This window comes from Ascaphus truei, chromosome 5 (assembly GCF_040206685.1).
Source record: "Ascaphus truei isolate aAscTru1 chromosome 5, aAscTru1.hap1, whole genome shotgun sequence".
In the NCBI taxonomy this organism is placed as follows: Eukaryota; Metazoa; Chordata; class Amphibia; order Anura; family Ascaphidae; genus Ascaphus; species Ascaphus truei.
The window spans coordinates 39,256,476-39,272,671 of record NC_134487.1 but is presented as its reverse complement, the minus strand read 5'-3'; the positions used below and the strand labels follow the sequence as shown (position 1 = coordinate 39,272,671).

Sequence of the window (16,196 nt, the reverse complement as noted above, 5' to 3'; positions counted from 1 at the left end):
ATCCATCTCTCAACCCCTCCCAACCTCCACTCCATCTTTCACCCTCTCCCAACCCCCAATTAATCTCTCACCACTATCCCACCTCCGCCAATTCATCTGCCCTCCCCCCCAATTCGTCTCTCGCCCATCTCTCAATGCCCCACCCCCGTCCCCCCACATCAATTGTCCTCCATTTCCTGGTACAGGGGCCATCGCCTGCCATCTTGAACCTCTGGCCGCTGACTACTCCGAGAATACGGGACACTTAGCTGTCCCGACATGAGTTTCCGGGACAATGGGACAGGGGGCGTAAAAAAAACATTAATCCCGTATATACAGGATGCTTGCTAACCCTAAAACCCTGGCTCTGTGGACCTGTGGCATCCTGAGACTGCCTGGTCCCACAGATATTTGCATTTTTTTTGTGCCAGTTTTGACACAAAAATGCTACCAACATTGTCTGCCGGGCCGAGCTTTGACTGCGCCGCCATTTTGTGTCAGGTGGGCATATAATATACCCAATGCCAGAGCAAGAAACCAGGGGGTTCTCAGAGGTCAGGGGACCCTGCCACTGCTTTGTGGGTACCCCCTAGTTCAAGTAAGAAAAAAAATTAAATATATATTTCTTAAAAGCAGTACAAACAATGAATGTATTAATCCACTTTAATTCTGTGTTAATTAGCTTCAATACTTTATTGCCACCTGCTTAGGCCAAAATGCTTTACATCTTTAAATGGGCCATGGCTTACCTTATGGAAATATTTTTGCATTTTATTCCTCATTGCTTTTTTATGTTCAGCAATCCTGTTTTTGTTTTTTTTGTAATTGTATTTTCTTTTTGCCAATGTCCATCTTTTCACTGAGACATGTTACGATATAGATTACACTTTGGGTGTTACAGTTCATAACATTCTTTCACTTTTTTTTTTCTTTACCTCGTATATACAAAGGGATTCAAAAGGTACAGGAGTGAAGCATATTCCAAAGAAAGAGGAGTGCTGAAGCAAGAGCTCGTTATCTGAAGCTGGATGGGTGGCCGGCTAAAGGGAATTGTGAGGAAGTAGTCCCGGGGGAAACAAAATGGCGTTTAATCTCCCACGTTACTTGGGTCAATTGGAAGCTGCAACCTCATCCATCGGCTCACGTGGCGCTGAGGATTTGAATACCAGGACGTAACCGGCACCACCAACTCGGGTAAGTATCATGGGAAACATGGGTCCCCGGTGCTTTAGCTGCTTCCCACCTATGTAGAAAACAAAAGGGTGGGAGGGCAAGGTGGATTGCTTTAACTTGCATAAATTCCTATATCTTTAAGCCGACCACCAGCTGCACAAGTGGAGCTAGGAGTCAAGCTTAAAGAAGCATTACCTCTTGGTATTTTGTATTTATTCAGTAGGTTTGAAGCAGGGGGTCTCTGGAGCTGAACCGCATTCATTTTAAGTGTGGGGACCCTCTGTTTCCTCAGATATGCCCATCTGAAGGGATTGTCGGTAGCAGTACTGGCTGGGCACAGAAGATGACTACTTAAAGGTCCAATGGGCCAATAGGAAGCCATGACGTCATCCCTTGCGGCTTCCTATTGGCCCAAGTGATTGCAGACCTTTAAACAGAAGAGGGATACCAGCATCACCTTCAGATGTAAGTATCTCGGGGAGCAGGGGGTGCTGGGAGCTGCAAATAATGCAGTTCAGCTCTGGAGACCCCCTGCTTCCAACCAAGGGGGAAATATATATTTGTGTATCTGTTAACATATAACTACAAACATTATTGTTGTATGCAAAAACTATGGGGTATAGGCAGCACTCCAGCGAATGGGAGTAGGGGAGGTGCGAAATAGGTGCACGGGAATAATGAAGGGACCCTAACCCGCCTATCAAAGTTATAAATGGATTGGAGGATTCCCAGCACTCTGAATAAATGAAAGTACGACACTAGGTTTATGCCAAAAAGAGATAAATATATATTATATGCAAAATCAGATGCTATACATACTGTTAAATTCTGGAACAATATAGAAACAGTGTAAATACACAAAAGGACCAGAACTACAAGGAGAGGAAGGGGGCTGGGGGAGGGTAAGGGATGACACAAGGACAGTGGGGAAAAAGGGGGGGGGGGTGGGAGGAAGGAAAAGGGAATATAAGACAACAGTGGGCAAGAGGAATTTGATAGGATAAGGGGGGCAATGTTTCGGGGTGGAATGCCCATTTTTCAGGCCCATTCCCACAGATCTAAGGGGCCTGCGGTACTTCCCTGTAAATGTACTGAGGACTTGAATGTGTCAACTAATGAATCTGTACTGACTTACTCAGAATAGCACAAGCACAGAAACACACTAACCACTCCGTATCAGAAGTACATTATGACTGATGAGCTACAACATGCAAACATGAAAAACCAGATCAACTGCAATATACTGTAAGATGGAATTAACTCTGAGCACCCCAGGCTGGCATGACACTGTAGCCAAAGCAATGTTTGTTGGCAAGAGATGCTTGTCTGAATTCACTCGCTCAGCAACGAGACCCCAGTGTCAGGGACAGTCAAAGCCATTAGAGACGTTTCAAACGTAAATGTTTCACAAGTTCCACGTAAATGACTATAAAGTGGCTACAATACACGTCGCTGGGTTTCTGGGTCCGTGCTGATCGTCTGTCTCAGGAACCGTCAGCATGGACCAGAAAACTCAGGGACAGTGTTATCCCTTACCCTTCCCCAACCCCCTCCCTCTCCTTGTAGTTCTGGTCCATTTGTGTATATACACTGTTTCTATATTGTTCAAGAATTTAACAGTATGTATAGCATCTGATTTTGCATACAATATATATTTTTCTCTTTTTGGCATAAAGCTAGTGTCGTTCTCTAATTTATTCTGAGTGCTGGGAATCATACAATTATTGTTGTATACATTCCATTGTGTAGCTAAATACTTTGGGTCAACCTATAAAGATTAATCATAAGCTACCATAGGGTTATAAGTGTGCCACGTATACCCAAAGCCTTCATAAGGTTTTGGACTACTTTGTAATGTCTCGTATTGGGTGCCCATAAGGTGACTCTGATCTGATATGTCTGAGTCCAGAGTTTTGATTAAAGCTTATGGGTCTGCCATTCAGAGTAGTAGTGTGAAGAGGTTAAGGCCTGGAATGACTGTGGTACGTAACCAGGGCTGCCACACCTTCTGGAATCGTTAAGGAGGCTTATCAATTTTTACATTTGACACACAACACAGACTAGTATTAATGGAGGAGAGTGACTGGACCCTTCTCTTGTTCCATACTGTGGCTATTGTGCATCTTGTCGCTATAACGATGTGAGAGAGCATTTTCTTTTTGGCTCTAGTCAGGTCTGGGTGAGGTCAATGTAGGAGGAAGAGCCAGGGGTCTAAAGGTAAGTCTGTCGACAGAATTTGTTGGGACCATTCTCCTACTTCCTCACAAAGGGGGGAATGTCCACCACATATGGATAAATGTGTCTCTGTCTCCACAGACTTTTGGACACAGCGGGGAGTATCCTGGGATATTTTAAACGATTGACTGGGGTTTCTTGTACTATCTGACCATTATCTTGTATGTATTTTCCCTATTGGTTACGCACGTGGAGCTACTGGTTACTGCCTCAAAAATATCTTCCCAGTCTTCTCTGTCTTGTTCTTCATTGAGGTTAGTGTACAAAATAAAGCAAATTGGACTTCGTAAAAATATTTCCACCTGGATTGAAAACGGGTTGAAGGATAGACAACAGAGAGTTGCAATAAATTGAACTTTTTTTCAGGTTGGGCTAAAGTTGTGAGTGAAGTACCTCAGGGATCGGTACTGTGACCCCCGCTTTTTAACTTGTTTATTAATGACCTTGAGGTTTGCATAGAGAGCAAAATCTCAATCTTAGCTGATGACACTACATTGTGTAATCTAGCAGATCAGAGCAGGATGGAATTTCTCTCCAGAAGGACTTGAATAGACTAGAAACTTGGGCAGATAAAAGGCAGATGAGATTTAATACAGATAAATATAAGGTTATGCATTTGGGAAACAAGAATAAACAGGCAAATTACAAATTAAATGGGGATACATTAGCAGAATCCTTGATGGAGAAGGATGTAGGAGTGCTTGGGAAACAGCAGGCTTAGCAATATTGCCCAAAGTCATGCAGTAGCTGCAAAGGCAAACAAGATCTTATCTTGCATTAAACGGGCAATTGATGGAAGTGAAGTAAACATAACTATGCCCCTTTTATAAAGTATTAGTAAGACCACACCTTGAATATGGAGTACAATTTTGGGCCAATTCCATAGGAAAGACATTATGGAACTAGAGAAAGTGCAGAGAAAAGCAACAAAATTAATAAAGGGGATAGATAATCTTACTTATGAGGAGAGGCTTGCTAGATTAGATTTAGCTTTGTTTACATTAGAAAAGCGGCATCTAAGAGGGGATATGATAACTATATACAAATATATTTGGTGACAATACAAGGAGCTTTCAAAAGAACTATTCATCCCAAGGGCAGTACAAACGACACATGGTCAGGTCATTCCTTAAGGTTGGAGGCAAGGAGATTTCACCAGCAACAAAGGAAATGTTTCTTTACAGTAAGTGCAGTTAAAATGTGGAATTCATTACCCATGAAGACTGTGATGGCAGATACAATAGATATCTTCAAAAAAGAATTGGACATCTTTTTAGATGGATACAGGGATATACCTAATAAGTAAACATGGGAAGGATGTTGATCTAGAGAGAAATCTGATTGCCAATATTTGGAGTCAAGAAGGAATTTATTTTTCCCCTTATGAGATATCATTAGATGATATTTCACTGGGGTTTTTTGTTTGCCTTCCTCTGGATCAATATACTGTAAGTACAAATATATAAAGTATCTGTCGTCTAAATTCAGCATAGTATCTTACCAGGGAAGATCCAGCGATATCTGATGTTGTGGTCTCGTAGGGTGGTGGTCACTGATCTCATGCTGCGCCTGCGTGCCAGTGTGGAAGGTTCTAGATCTGTGAACCTGCAGCTTAAAATTTTCATAGCATATGGCTTTCATATTTCCTATTGATGCGTAGATTGCCTCCTTGGTTCTATAGTAATGAAAGCAGATAACCACGTTCCAAGGATTTTCATTTATTTGAAACTTGGGCCTCAAAGCCCCGTGACATCTGTCTAGCACAAATACTTCTTCCATGTAGCCTGGTGCAGTCTGGGTGACCCATCCTTTGAGTGTCTTCCAGGTCTGACACCGACTCCGGTATGCGTCGTATCCGAAGGTTGTTTCAGTGGTGGTCTGTATTCTCTGAGTCTTCTTGGTGCTCTGTTACCTCTGAAAGCTGGCTTTTCACATTTTATATCTCCAGCTCCATCTTGTGTTGAGCGGAGATGGTATCGTCTAGTTTTTTTTTTCTCACTGTGCTGGTACTTTCTCCCAGTGTTGTTACATCTTGTCTTATTTCAACGAGGGCACTTTGTAGCTTGTAGAAGGGATTTTATACTATGGAAGAGCTCTTCTATATCGTTCTTCGTTGAGTTTTGGGTTCTCGTTTCCGAGGAGCACGAGATTGAAAGTCCGCGGCCACGTGCAGAAGGAGTACTCATGTTTCGGAAAAAAAACTCAGCCGATTCGTCTTGCATTTTCTTTTTTTGTTGTTTTGGGGCCATCCCAGCATTGGGTGTTAGGAGATTTAATAGCTTGCGAGTAGATGGGAGCTCAAAAATGTGCTTATAGTAGCTTTATTAGCCTGAGTTGCTGTGGAGCTCTGTCCTTAAGTTGCCATCTCCTTAAAAAAACGCACATGCACTCCCCAATTTACTTTTATTTTTAAAGGTATAGGTGATTTAATCTGAGCTTGATAATTATGCGTGGGTCGATTTGCTCAGTACTTTCTAATTCAATGCTAGATTGTACAAACTGTGCAATGCAGCAGGCTGAAGTTTACGGGGTATTCACCCTCAGATAAGAGATAGAGGCGTTTGATTGGCATTAATTGCCATTTAATTCAATGGCAGCTAACACTTAGTTCACGTTATATGAGCTTCATGAATCCCCCACGTATCCTCATTTGCATGTACACGGCCACAATCTGAAGACATAATCTGCATTTAAAATGCTGTCAGACGTTTAAAAGAACAGACTTGGGATATGTAGATGCACTCTGTGTGTTATAGCAATATAAGAATGACGACCCGTCCGCCTGTCACCACTTTCACATGCAACGCGGTCTGCCATCTCATGGAGAAAGTGATGAAGTGTGTGAGGCTGCCTGGAACACACCTGTAAATACAATTAATAACAAGTCAAGCAACAAATGTATAGAAGGTGAAATAAATACTTGCCAGCACCTTCATATCTCCAGCCACATGTTAGTTGGGGGTTGGATCTCCCATGCACCCACATATTCTCTGATAGCAGTGATGTCCACCTCCAAGGAAAGAAATCTCTTATATTTCAGGACTCTGGATCAACATGTTTTATTTTATTTCTCTGTCCAATTGTCCGCTACTTCGTTTGATAGTCAATATAATTATTTTTTTTCCGTAGCTTGTAATGTTTTATATTTTGGGTTATATATTGTTCATGTCTGTTGCTTAATGAAGGGAAAAGAGGAAAAGGCCTAGTGTGAAAAATACAATAGCTTAATAATGCAATGTAATTGGTATGCCAATTTTAAATGCAACCTAAAATAAATACCATAGATCAATATTATCCACAGTAATAATATTCTAACAAAGTTTTATTTAATTAAATGTAGTCATTACCAAATGTTATGACCTAAGACCATTGTCAATTTTACACTTTGTTAAAAGTGTTACACTTAATGGAAAAAAAAAAAAGGTACAAAAAATAATTTTATGGCAAAAGCAGTGTGAGATTCTATTAAAATCTATGACACATTTGATAGACAAATAAATTGAGACTCTTAGAAAATCAGTGACAGCTGATATGCCTGTCAGGGTTACATTGAAACCGCAAAGGAAGTTAGAGTGTACTTATTTATTATCTAAGACAGTGGTTCCCAAACTGTGCGCTGCGGTGCCCTGGTGCGCCGTGGCTCGGCTAGAGGGGCGCCGCGATCAGAGCCGCCAGCTGCGGGGAACAAGGGCCAGTAAATGAAAAAAAAAAAAAAACGCCGAACTCCCTGTTGTCAGCGCCGGGTCTCCCTGTTGTCAGCGCCGGGTCTCCCTGCTGTCAGCGCCGGGTCTCCCTGTTGTCAGCGCCGGGTCTCCCTGTTGTCAGCGCCGGGTCTCCCTGTTGTCAGCGCCGGGTCTCCCTGTTGTCAGCGCCGGGTCTCCCTGTTGTCAGCGCCGGAAGTAGGTTGGGTTAGCTTCCGGTGCGAGAGGGAGACCCGGCGCGCGCTGGAGGAGCAGCACCGGGAGTCAGATGTTTCCCAGCAGCACTAACCCCCCCTTCCCCCCCCCGCAGCACACCGGCCCTCCCCCAACGTGGCACAGGCCCCCGCAGCACTGACATGTGCAGGGACAGGGCCGTTCAGCCACCCCACGCAGCCACCGTCCCATGCAGCACTGGGCTGTCCCACCACACCCTCCCCCCCCCGCAGCATTGCCCCCCCAGCATCATCCCCAAGGTAAATATATATATATATATATGTATTGGGGGTGTGGGGGTAATTTTTAAATTTATTGGGGGTAATTTTTAAATGTATTTGGGGTGTGGGGGTAATTTTTAAATGTATTTGGGGTGTGGGGGTAATTTTTAAATGTATTTGGGGTGTGGGGGTAATTTTTAAATGTATTGGGGGTGTGGGGGTAATTTTTAAATGTATTTGGGGTGTGGGGGTAATTTTTAAATGTATTGGGGGTGTGTGGGGAATTTGTAAGTGTGTGTGTGTGTGTGTATACCTTTGATAAAGTCGCATAAGCTGTGATGAAACGCGTCAGGGTATACTGATCACGGCACTACGTCATCACGCAAGTGCACGCTTCACGGCCGGAGCGTGCAGGGAGCTGTATTGAGGCCGTTCTACTCGCAAGCTGCACTGCAAGCCCATACGCAGAATTCCATCTGTGACATATACCAGAGGATGAACTTTTAATGGTGATCCAGCAGGAACTTTCTTTGGACTGTTGATGTGATCCAGGACGCTGCTTACCTCGCTGGTGGTGATTTAATCACAAATTGCCTGAATTATTACGACCTTTGTGAGTGTTTTTAATCCCTCCTTTCCCATCCCTATTTTTATAAATCATACAATCTTACGCTATGGGGCGTGCGCTCTCTGTTCTTTTTTTGTGTGTGTGTGTGTGTGTGTGTGTGTATGTATATATATGTATATATATATATATATATATGTGTATGACAGATGGTACTGGCGTCCCGGGCCCTGTGAGTTAGGGGGTCCGGCCGTGCCCCTCGATAAATCCCGTCACCCGGTCACCACGGGGTGACAGGATTTAGCGTGCTTGCGATGCACCAAGCAGCGCGTGCGTCTCTGCAAAAGAAAAAAAAACCTCCCCCCTCTCCTGATTGGCTGGCGCGTGTTTGCTCGCTGCCAGGATTTTTTTGGGGCCCGCATCATGCTCTATACGAGCTTGCAAAGCGAGGCCCGCTCCTTCCTGCACGGAGCACGTGGTGAGCACTGCACCATGCCTTTCTTGCTTCCCCCTTGCCCCCTTGCCCCCCTGCTCCGATCCCCCCCCCCCCTGCTCCGATTCTCCCCGCCCCCCCCCCCCCCACTGCCCATTTCGATTCCCCGCCCTTTGTTCTGATTTCCACCCTTGGCTCCGATTCACCCCCCTTGCTGTATGTGAGATTGTCTGTGTGTCTGTGTGTCTGTGTGTCTGTGTGTCTGTGAGAGTGGGTGAGAGAGGGGGTGTCTGAGAGAGTGAGAGAGGGGGTGTGTGAGAGAGTGAGAGAGGGGGTGTCTGAGAGAGGGGTGTCTGAGAGAATGAGAGAGGAGGTGTCTGAGAGAGTGAGAGAGGGGGTGTCTGAGAGAGTGAGAGAGTGTGTGTCTGAGAGCGTGAGAGTGTGTGTGTCTGAGAGAGACACCAACTGCGCACTGCAACTGTTAGGTATGTATATACAACTTTGTTTTTACTTTGGGAGCCTTGAAAAAATCCTGATCGCCTTAGGGAGCCTTGAACCGAAAAAGTTTGGGAACCACTGATCTAAGAGATAAAAGGTTGGAGGGAACTGTTAAACACAACCAGATCAACTAATATTGTTTCATTTCCATTCCATTTCAATGCGTGTGAAGTTGAAGTCCTAGAAGAACTGGTCAACTTCATGTCAGAAATGGAAAAGAACCGGTCTGTGGCAGTAATCATCTTCCCGCCAGTCATGACAGATTTGTTTTATTTCATATCAGAAGAGGAGAAACTGATCGTAGAGAAGTGAATGGTTACTCTGTTTGTATTTCACGTGTTCGGTATTGTCATTTGAAAACTGAAATATATTTTGGGACCAAAATACATTTAGGGAAATTACTTCCAAGATTACGCAGATTACAGAAGATCAAAGTCGTCTTGAAAACGTACGTATCATGGCAAAACCAGTGCAATGCAGGGGCAACAAGTGAACTGGATGTATCAAAATGGGGGGGAAACAATGTTGCTTTCCATTTGGGTTTTGTTTCCTTGATACACTTGGTATATTTTTGGAAACAGCACTGCAGCAGTTCTGCCTAAAAGAAATAGTGATACAAGACCACCATAGTGTATTTGACTCAAGGAAGAAATGTTCTTGATCTGTTAAGTCCAGTACAGTCCCAGATCTCCAACTACCTCACAACAATCTCACTCAGTGGGGCAGCTTGATGCTTAAAAGTCTATACGTCAAAGACTGAGCTGCTTATAAACCCATCTAAATGAAGCCCCTATGTTCCTACCTGTTCACATTACTATAGATCCCAAACCCCAATCCCGTAGTTTCGTTTTGCTAAATCTTGCTGCGTCTTTCTCCTTGACCTCGCTAAAATATGATATTTTCTCTGTTTCTTTACTACTAAAATATTAATGCATACTGTCACATATAGGGTTACTCGTGTTTGTGTGTTTGTGTGTGTGTGGTGTTAGCAATAACTTTCCACCCAGTTGTCTCACTCACCTACCCGTAGGGTACTCTAAACTCTTAAAAACCCCAAACACCGCCCAAACGCATACTACATACTAATTATGATGCCATCACTAGGATTAATTTTAGGGCTTGCACATCAGTGTTCCTCTGTCCCATTTGTAATAGGAAAATATCCAAATGAAACAAAAAACCTGATTTAGCAAAACATGTCTGAAAACACGGGCAGACTTCAAAAGATAATAGGTTTAATTAGAACTCAAAGACGTTACTTATGTAACACCTCTTCCCCCGGCCAACAGAAGAGTGCCACACCAAAGCGATCTAATGTCTGTTCAGGTGGTGCCCAGTGGTCATTTTACCTTGTTTTCAGGGTGCTGGTATTCGTGCAGGGCTGGTATGGTAAGCATTAATAAAAGGGCGACAGGAACTTTCTTTAACTTTATTCACAGGAACATGCAAACTTCTTCCATGGGGCGCTTACAGTATGCAGCATCCCCCAAAAATGCACATCTCTTGCACTTGTTGTCTCGGTTTATGGCACTCCATTGATTGGATGATGGCTGTTCCCACCTCCACTGGGATACCATGCCAGGGTGCCCTCTTGCATAAGGAATTACACCCTATCACCCTGACAGAACTAAGGAGATTCTTACCCCCCTAGTAATTCTAAGGTGATACTCTAATGCCCTTATTAAGGAACCTTCTATGGAGTACCTTGCCATCCCCTCTTGTGAGTAGAACACGCTCAGGATCATATAGAGGGGTCCAATCTTTAGGAGTGACACTTCCCCAGCTGGAAAACAACAAAGTGACCTAATACTAAAACATATCGTTACAGATTAACAGGACTTACATTATATACAGCGAGGTCCCCCATCTTGGTCTCCTCCTGGGATCTAAATTAGAATGTTTCATCCCCTCTTTATATACCCCTAGTGACATCACTAGTCACTAGGACTACTAGGGGAGGTGTATGGCATTCCAATAGTATCATTTCTTAACTGACATCACAGGGCACCTTCTAGAAGGTGCATGTGGCTAGATTCTACCTAGTCATCCTACCCCTTATGATGGATAGAGGCGATACACTATATCTATACCTGCAGTTAACCCTCTAGGACCCTTAGATAAGTAGTATTCCCACAGGGGTGCTACACTTATTACATTTGAGATTTAATACACTACTTGCTACAGAAAATATATTATACAATTACATATAGTTTATTGGGTCAGACACTTTAAAACCCATAAAGGAGTGAAACAGAAAACCTATATATTATCAGTGAATGTCTTGTAACAAGTCCTTTAAGGGGTCTTGAAAAGAAAAGATGAGATCTACGCACACAATATGCTCTCATAGAAAGATCTTTCCATTGGGGTCCAAACCCCACACTCTTATACAGAAGTTCATACTCTTTTGATGTGCGAGAGATTCCGGATACCTGACAGGCCTGTAGTGATGTGTGGTCGGTCCTCCATGTGACACTTTTTCTTCTCAGAGACATTTTTACGACTAGCTACATTGGCAGGAGGGGATTATGTCATTTCCTATTTAATCAGATTATAAAAAAAACTCAATAACTCCCTATCTGTAACCCCCAGAATTAATGGTACCTACAGCCTTGCATTCAGGGTAAATTGATAAATACCACAGGGGACGGTCCTCTTGATACCTTTTGAGAGTGATATCACTTATCTGATGTATCGTGTATATTTGCTGTTTACAGATTTATACCTATCATCACTACGAATACTGTATGTACTCTACACGGATTGCCTTAGTTAATGTTACTCTGTAATGATACAGAATGAAGTGACCTTTCCATCAACTTTGGTCAGGCATGTGACAGCTACAGTACATAGTACAGTAGCGACATAGTCACGTAGTAGACGAGGTTGAAAAAAGACATACTGTATGTTCATCAAGTTTAACCTATGCTAAATTTAGACAACTGATACTTATCTTATATTTGTATTTACAGTATGTATACGATCAGCTGTGAAGCTCTTCAATGGAGATGAGCTTCTTCCACATTGACACATTGAGCTGCATGCAATTGCTCAGCTCCTCTTTCGTGCTAGTTAAATATAAACAATGGTATTGCTAATTATGAAACAGAATACATTTCTTTTATTATTTGATTGACACTTTAAGCAATGGGCCTGTAATGTTGTATCACACAGGCCCGCATTGATTGAACTGAAACCTTCTTTTAGTAAGGGGGGTTAACCTCTTGGTTGCCATGCTGGGTTGTAAACTCTTCAGGGCAGGGACTCCTTTCTACAAATGTCACATGTGTCCTGATGCACATATCCCATCTGTATTAGAACATTCCCTGTATTATAATTACATTGTATCACAATGCCTTGCATATTAATGAGTCCCATCCCTAGGTGGACATGGGCAAGTACTGTATGTTCATTGTTTAAAGCCCCGCCACTGATTGTATTTGACAATACATTCTTAAATAACTCTTTAGACTAGATGGTGTGTATCAAGAACTGGTTCAACTAGTGTTGGAGCCAATCATAAAAGGAATACGCTGGGGTGACAACAATGTACTCTTCAGCTCCCCATGTGGGAGTCCTTGTGATGGCAGCAGCATTTCCACTATTTTATTGCTCTGAATATTTTTTAAATGAAACTTCTATGCTGGCACCTACCAAATGAAAATTTCCCTTTGAGTAAATCGCCTTGTTGGAGACGGAAGTGAAGTCCCGGATGTGACGTCACTGCTGGCAGCAGTGGCCGTTATGGCAGCTGGTGCGGATTCGGAGTCCTCCCACGCTCGGATAATGGGTCTTGCTGAGAACTAAAGTGAAAAAAGAGTGATAATTCGTACTACTAATTGTTAGATAAATAAAATATATATATAACTGAAGAAGTTATTTTTAACGGAATGCGTAGGATATTGAAGATTGCGTTCTGCAAGGGGTATATTCATACCTCCATCTATTTATGAAATAATCTACAAGCTATACATTTCAAGAACTTTGGCACACACGATCTCCTGCTTCTCTATGCCGGTTTGAACCTTGGAGCCTCCATACAGACCCGATGACGCGGCTCGAGTGAAGTCACACCAGGAAGTGAGTCCGTGAGGGATTCGGAGCAGTAAACAGCCACGGTGTTTCAGACGGCTGGCAAATCGGAGGATCAGTGACTGAACAAGATAGAGGGTGCCTGGGGTTATAACACATCACCCAAGCTGTGGGTGAACTCTACATACCTTTGCAGTCTGGCCAGATGTGGATTCGTGCTGGTAACATGTGCCAAAATTCATGTATTGCCTGACTATATTGATTTTTTGCACGTGCATATTTTACCACCTTCACGTAATCAGTTTTTAATATATTGATTTCACTATGAGTTGTGCGCTGTGTTTTCTTCTTTTTGTATACTTGCTGAGAACTAGTCAGTATGATGCTCCGATAAGGGGGAGGAATGAAAGAAGATACATACATGGGTTGATCCCACAGTGCAACATGAATGCACCAGGGAACCCCAATAAGCAATACTATATAACAATCACTCCCCTGGGGCAGACTAGAAGGTAGTGGAGTACTGTTAAGTAACAAATGAAAGTACTCACACTTGCAAGTAGTCCCGTTTCTCCTGTATACAACGTGCAGCTGCAGCATAGAGTTTAGAAGGCTGTGTCCAAGAAGAGGGCGTGCAGGCAGTGCACTGCTTGTAGAATGAAGCAAAAATATGACGGTGGCTGGATCAGTATAAAAATAACAGCTTTATTGAATATCAGACATCACATCACAGGACACAGATATCACTCTGAGAAGTACTCTGATGCGTTTCGGGCTACCTGACCTTTGACACAGCCTTCTACATTTCAGTATACGTGGTGTTCAAGTGTACAAATTGCAGGTGATATTATGCTACATTTCAAACCACATATTATTAAAACCATTATGAGAAGGGCCCTTACTTTTGGATTATAGACCAGAGATAAAAATGAAATTTGTTGTCGAAGTGCTTTCATTAAATTGCATCTTCCAATAACATGATGTTAATTATATCTTACTCTCATCCAAAACAGCAAAAGGATTTTTTTGGTGGAGGGTTCCTCCTCCACCACCACCACCACAGCCCTTTTTCAGGGTCTTGTTGGGAGAATTGTGATGACTCAGGAGATTCTTTCCTCTCATTGTCCCTCTCTCCCATCTCCTGTCACCCTTCCTATTCCTTCTCACTCCTCTCCTTCACCTTCTATCTCTCTCCCCTTACCACAGCGCGTCCCCCGCAGGTCCCGCATACCCACGCGTCCCCTTAACCCTCGCCTTGATCCTCCCCGCTCCATCTCCCCCGCGGTAGCTCCGTTACCTTCTCCCGTGGTGCCATCCGTCCCATTGCCTCCTCCTCGTGTGGTGCCCGTGGCGCGGCGTTCCGCGTGCCTGGTGACGCGTCCGGTACGTGCGTTCCCTCAGCCCACGGAGGACGCGCGTGCATGCTCCTCCCTGCCCTTGCTAGCCATCGCGCGGGCACAGGCCTTGCGTGCGTTCCCCTCCTCTTGGCTCCGTCCTCCTCCTGCGGTCTTCCCCTGCTCCGTGCGGGCCGCGTCAGTGTTGCAACCTGTGCGTGCGCACCCCCAGCTTACAGGGGGCACGCGCACAGATGCTTCTTATCTGCTTTCCCCTGTCTCCGCCTCCCAAGCCATACAGGCCATTTCCCAGACTGCCCCTGCTGTCTCCTCCTCTTCTTCCCCTGACCTATCTCCAGCTTCTCACTCAGAAGCGTGTGTGAAGAGCTCCCAGGCATTTGGTAAGGAATCAGCTTTATTCTTTCTTTATTTGTTATATTTTGCTGTGGATCTGTGGGGGAGTATACTGTGAGTTTTTAGAGGGTTTTGGGTTCTTTTTTAGGTTTAAAAACCGTTTTTGGTTTTCACCCAGAGGCTGCAGTGATTCAACCCAGCAAAGCTTCACTGTGGCTGGCTGGAAACTGCAGTCTCAAACCCTCTAACCTCCCCTGCCCCTGGTTGTTTTGTTATACTTCTAATTTAACCTAAATTTAAGCCTGATTTCCTTTTGTCATTTGCATTTTTGGGAGCTCTGTGTCTTACTTTAAGACCTTCAATATTGTGGTGTGGTTTTTTGTAAGAGAGAGAGTTTAATAATAAGGGGAGAAAAGAGAAGATTACAGCAGGTTTTAAAAATCTGTTTTTCTTCCCCTCCCTGTGCAGAGATAGTTAATTGGTTCTTAAAGGGACAGTTTCCTCTCTGCATCTCTCTCCCTAAGCACTATTTCCTCCCCTTACTTAGAGGCTTATTTCATCATGCCTGGGGGGAATAGGACTAGTGCAGCAACGGGGCCACACCTGGACATCGGACTCCAAAAACTGGGGCCCCTAGGATCAATAACCACAGCCCTAGGCCTGGTACATCCAGTGCCCTGGCCACACCTCCCCTGGCTTCTGTTGTCAGTTTAACCCCTGCAGTCCCAGTTCCAACATGGGCGCAGGTGGAAGCTGCAGGCATTGACCCCAGCAACAACAACGCTGGGGCCACGCCCGGTGTGAGCAGGAAGCTTGGGGTGAGGTGCCCAATGTCACCTGGCCTTAACATGGAGATCTATGTGAGGCTGTGACAGACGTTGTGGGTCCCTCTGCTGTGGTGGCGGCCAGCAAGATGTATGGGAGGGGCATTTCCTTCCTCCGTACGCTGGCTGCCACCCACACCCTGGTGCAGAAAGGCATCAGTGTAGGGGGGACCTACATCCCCATAGAACCCATGGAGGGGTTAGGCACAAAAATCATCCTGTCCAATGTGCCCCCCTTCATCCCAGACAGCCTCATGCACCCACGCCTGCAAGCCCTGGGAGATATTAAATCTCCCATAACAAAAATTCCGCTGGGCTGCAGGGATAGAGCGCTGAGGCACGTGCTCTCATTTAGGCGGCAGGTACAAGTGCTGCTGCCAGGGAGCACAGAATCTGTGGAGGGTTCTTTTGGGGTGCCCTACGGGGGCATAACATACACCGTGTACTATGGCACGGAGGGGGTAAGGTGCTATTTGTGCAAGGAGCTGGGGCACACTCGTAGGAGTTGCCCAAAAGGGAATAGAAATCCCACTTCAGCTCCTGCATCCGCCCCTCCCTCTGCCATTCACAGCGGGGCCCTCGAGGGCCCAGGGACCGCAAGAGATGTCGCTGTCCCATCCCAAACAGTGACGTC

The 16,196-nt window shown here is 44.5% G+C and overlaps 1 long non-coding RNA gene across 1 annotated transcript; it reads right to left on the bottom strand.

Annotated features, from left to right (window-relative positions):
- Positions 1-668: 668 nt before the first annotated feature.
- LOC142494947 (uncharacterized) lies at positions 669-13,731 on the bottom strand. The gene is made up of 3 exons (XR_012801627.1): positions 13,602-13,731; positions 12,673-12,821; positions 669-1,222 (listed from the first exon to the last, which is right to left on the bottom strand). It is a non-coding gene; the product is annotated as an uncharacterized LOC142494947 (long non-coding RNA).
- Positions 13,732-16,196: the final 2,465 nt, after the last annotated feature.